The sequence below is a fragment of the Heptranchias perlo genome, chromosome 27 (assembly GCF_035084215.1).
Source record: "Heptranchias perlo isolate sHepPer1 chromosome 27, sHepPer1.hap1, whole genome shotgun sequence".
In the NCBI taxonomy this organism is placed as follows: Eukaryota; Metazoa; Chordata; class Chondrichthyes; order Hexanchiformes; family Hexanchidae; genus Heptranchias; species Heptranchias perlo.
The window spans coordinates 21,448,594-21,453,958 of record NC_090351.1 but is presented as its reverse complement, the minus strand read 5'-3'; positions in this window follow the sequence as shown (position 1 = coordinate 21,453,958).

Genomic DNA, 5,365 nt, shown 5'->3' with positions numbered 1-5,365 from the left:
CTTCTGCCAATTCTTTCACCACTTTGGTCATTCCTGACTTTCTAATAAGTCTGCTAACCACAGCAGTATACAATCTTGTAATTTTTTTGGTCAATTTAAGCAGGTGTTAACCAATTACTAAGGACATAATCTAATGTGGTCATGAAACTAACTTAGTAAATCTATGTTTTATTCCCTGTCCTAACATCCCAATTATTCCATGGCTATTTATGGTGGTAGTTTGCCAAACTTGGGTTTACCTGAACAACACAGTGGTATATCATTTAACGACTTAGAAGGCAGATTAAATGTTACATGAGTTAAAGAAAAGAAAAAAAATTGTAGTAGCACCTTTAACAAATTAGAATAACTTGCTTTATTAGCTTGTTTCCAGTATCTCACCTTCCAATCATGTATAGAATGAAATAATAAGACAACCTGTGGGTAACAGCTGGCAAAAGCAGCAGTGTATTAGAAATGTAGAATTATGAAAATCTTCTCTGATTATAAGGGTTCTATGTGAAATAAATGTGAATAGTCTCAATCCAGTTCCCAGTGGTACACTATCTTCAATTGGACACTAATTGGTACTAAATTACCAGTCTTGTTCACAGGCCACAAGATGGCTGGTAATGGAAAAATGTCACGCTGGTGCAGAAGCTGTTAAGATTAGAGCTAGAGTACATTGTTGGGGCTGAGTAGAAGGTGCTTTACTTAGCATCTAACTGTTCTGCACAGCTGACCCATGTGTACCTGACATGACATTGAGTGCCCAAAATGGAAAATGCTCATTGCTCCCCTTGGTGAATGCAACATTCATCTTAGAACATTTGTCACCTTTTAATGTGATCTTTTATTGTAGATTTTCTAATGACAAGTCAAACAATTTGATTTCAGTTGGATCAGTAAATTTCATCTGGAATGTGCATGGGGCTATCCATAACTTGTCCTGTGTGCCTGTATTTTCAGTTATGATTTGCCAAGAGTTAATTATGCATACAATTGTGACCTGTGTTTGATCAATGTAATGTGTGCCTGCATACAGGCACTTTGAATAGGCAACATAACCTGATTCAGTGTATAACTAGATCTGTTTTGCTTGCTTTGCATTGTTATTTAGCTACCTTTTACATTAAAGAATTTAAAGCCTCACATATTCATCAGACCATGGGAATTTTGAATTCGCATCTGTTTATGACATTGGATTCCTAAAAAAGTGGCAATTCATCACAAGACAAGTTCCTGATTTTGGTCTTGAGTTTGGGAAACCAGGAATTTTTCTGGAGTCAGGGAGAAACCCAAGAATGAGTCAAAGCTGTATTGTTGGGGTAGGAGAAATAAGGAACTTGCATTTATATAGTATCTTTCATGATCTCAGAATGTCCCAAAGCCCTTCAGAGTCAATGAATTACTTTGAAATGTTGTCACTGTTGTAATGTAAGAAATTATGACAGCCAATCTGTGCGCACCAAGGCCCACGAATAGCAATGAGATGAATGACCAGATAATCTGTTTTTTGTGGTGGTTGAAAGATAAATGTTGGTCAGGACAACACCCCTGCTCTTCAAACTGTGCCACAGGATCATTCCTATCCACTTGAGAAGGCAAATAGGGCCTTGGTATAACACCTTCAATGAAAGGTGGCACCTCCGACAACACAGCACTTCCTCAAAATATCAGCCTAGAGTATGTGCTCAAGTCTCTGTTGTGGAGCTTGAACTCACAACATTCCGGCTTTGAGATGAGAGTCGGAATGTTGAATACCACTGAGCCAAGCTAGAGATGGAAGGGGGTGGCTATCTGCATGTTTACTGCTCCAAATATGTGGAATGTTTCTTGTTTGCTCCTAACACTCTAATCATTCTCACCTGATGCAAGCCTTATATATAGAATAGAATGCCTTAGGACAAACAATACTGCCTTTTATTGTAAATTTCTTCTACATTTCTCATTACTTTAGAAGATAGATAGTATTAGCCATGCAAGATAGATTTTGTAACAAGCAAAACTATTAAACGACTTTATTCACAAATTGAGTTATTTGCAAAAGCAAGTACTGTAGGTAAGATGTGAACAATACAACACTGCACTCGGAGTCCAAGTGGTTAATCAAAACAGATGAATCCCTTTTAATTCTTGCACTCAATTCATGCCAATGCTCCACAGTAAGACAAATTAATTTGCTAACATACACAATGTGTTGGGTTTTTTGAATGATCAACAATTTAAACCCGAAATAAATGTTTGAAATCACACCTAGTACAACGCACTAATCAAAAGCAAGCAGCCTTCTTCCCACAATCTATCCTAAAGGAATTACACGGAGTGTTCTTGTGGTACATCATCTCTTAACATCTTTGCAATCAAGTCCTTTGCCTGCAAAAATATCTTGTCCCCTTCAAAGAGCTATTGTGCCACTAAACCAGGCATTTTGTTTCTAAGCAAACATGCTGACTTTTAATGAAGTCGAAATGTCTATTTTGAGTGGGGTGGCTATTTAAAACTAAGGGGGAAAAAAGGGAAACCATGGTGTAAGAATGTTGGAAATTGGGACAAATTGACATCTTTGTCTTAACGCTTTTAACCATCATGCTCTGCCAGCTGTGTTTGCTGAGTAAGTTGCCTATTTGCTGAATTGTAAAATATCATCCTTTGAATAATGACTGAACTTTATCACCCCTGGTAAGGCAGATAGTTACGTGGTTTAAAGAGGAACAATGACCTAAAAAGCAAAACAACACTCGAATGATAGCAATAAGGACAGGACATTACTGCTGCGCTAGATCTTGTTGTAACCTAATGCCCATACATTCTTATTTTCAGCATAAGTTACCACATTATAACAATGTTAAAACAAGCTGACCATCTTGAATTGTTGAAAAACATCTATAATCTATAAGAGTCTTATGAATAACAACTCCATATGTGGTGTGAGGATCTGGCCAGGGGGCCATAAAAATCCAATATCTTCTGAGCTCAGTGCAGAGGATCCAGAGAAGATGACCCAGCTGTCAGAAGTCAACCAAGATGTCAGAAAATTTCCAAGCGGTCAGAGAACTCAGAATAACCACACCGCTAAGTTAATTACAACCTCTGCCCAGAGATCAAATGGGGTAATATTGTTTTAATCTCTATTATTACTGTCCTATAATATTGGGTACTTTTACATACTTGATTTGACTATTAATAAATGAGACATTGATTACCATTTGGCGTCACATTCGAATCTGTTACAATGGAGAAAAATTCAATTTTTGCACTTGAAGAGATAAAAGGTAAATTGTGAGCTGGCACTTAATAAGGCTGATAAATGTGCTGTTCTTACTGGGGACCGGTCAGCACAGGCATGGTGCTGACTCAGTTGTATAATTGTGAAATAGCTTGTGATTAGTGGTTGTCGAAGCACAACTCACACCCAAAGTAAAACTGCTCTTTAAATGGAACAGGGTTGGATTTCTGTGTTCATGCTGCAGTGACACTCTTACAACTGTGGCCCATTACTACACAGGGATCCTGAAAATGATTTTAAGGCTCCTTTTACCGATCTGCTAACTGGATCAGTAGTCAGTTGCAAAATGTTTGCAGTAAAAATGGTATAAATAGCAAATGAATATGGATCTATGGATAATGTACAGATATGCATTTAATTTCAGGTTGATGAAGATGCAGTTTTCCTGCAAGAAGCAATTACAATAAATCATTTGGAAATAAACTGTCACATTTTGCTGATTATGACATCATTATTTTTTCAGGGAGCTGTGATTATTTGAGTCTGACTAATAAGACAAGAAAATTATGAACCGTACATATGCATGACAGTTGTTTTTTAAATATGGGAATTTCCAATGAAAAGTGTTATTAGAAAAAGTGACGCTGAGGAAAAGGAGTGGGAATTTAAGTCTGCATTTATACAGTAACTACTGTTCTCAGACCAGCAGCTTCAATATGGGTTCTAGCCAGAAAATACCCTGTTCATAATGCCTGCCACCTGCCTTGCTGGAACTCCAATTGTCCTGCTTAGGAATTAAATTATAATATTCCCCATTCTCCAAATATTTAAATTAACTTCAGATAGATTTAATAAGTGCCCAACAGGACCAAAGGACTTTGCAATGGACCTTGTAGGTAGTAGACCAAGGTTTGACATTGCACTGGATTTATGTGGTGTCAAGCAAAAGTGTTGTGAGGCTCTCCACTCCAGAGAGTTTTGCAAAGCATCTCTCTGGAGTCAGGTTGGGCCCAGACTGTGATTTCCACTGCAAGTGTAAACATTGCTTTGCATTGACACTAGGTTGTTTTTATACTACAAATTTGAAGTAAAACATGACAAAATCAGATAAGCGCAGTGTTCTGTTGAACCGTTGTGTTGGCATAATCTTTGCTTACAGAAGTGCTGCAGTGACACACCCTTCTCCTGCACTTGGCAGGTTCAGTCCACAGTTATGTCTCCCTTTCAGGCTATGTAGTGTGGTCATCTATATGAAGCGACATCAGATAGAAATATTATAGAGGTGAGTTGTCACTTGTTTTGTTGGCCCAGAAATTTCAGTTTGTTAGATTGGCAGAGACTGTGCAGACTGAACTGGCCTCTAAAACTTGACCTGCTCATTGCTCATTGATCCCCAGTATTCATATTGATCTCTGATTAACGTTTTCTCGAGGAAAACAAACCTACATATTATAATCTTTTAGCAGATTATTATAGTGAAATTTAATTTGCTCACATCCATGCTCATGGAGAACTATCTTAATCTTTAAAAAAAATAATTTCAGTACAATGTTCTTTTTACTCCTAAATTAAGTTCTCTATTAAGCACTTAGTGTTTTCTACTTTCTGCACACAGTTTCTTTTAAACCACATAGTCTACAGGTTATATTCTCTAAATGCTAATTAAATAATCTTTGACCAGGTGCCTCTCGGATATCATTTTTTCCATGTGACAATCCTTTTATTTTCATAGCTAGAATGTTTCTGCACCTCACTGTTATAAAATCTTAGTGCTTTATACAGTGAATTATTTTAGTGCATTGGTTGGGGCAGATAAAAATATTCAAATAGTGAAACCAACAGATAATATGCTACTCGTTTGGGTTTGCAATCTGTGTCACATACATACTCATGGAATTTCCCTGCTCAAAATACACTGGGATTGGATGTATAGCAGCAAATAGTAATGGAGATATGCACTCTGTATGCTGACATTCTCTGTAGAATGATTTGACAGCAACAGACTTTGAAAGGAAATGGGCCCAACTTATGAAGAAAGAAAATTGAGAGCGAAAAATTGATGTTTCAGTAAATGGAGGACACTGTATTCCCACAGTTTTAAAGCAAAATTATCGCAATGTGTTAGAAATGCTGCCATTCTAGGCAATTCATTGCAAT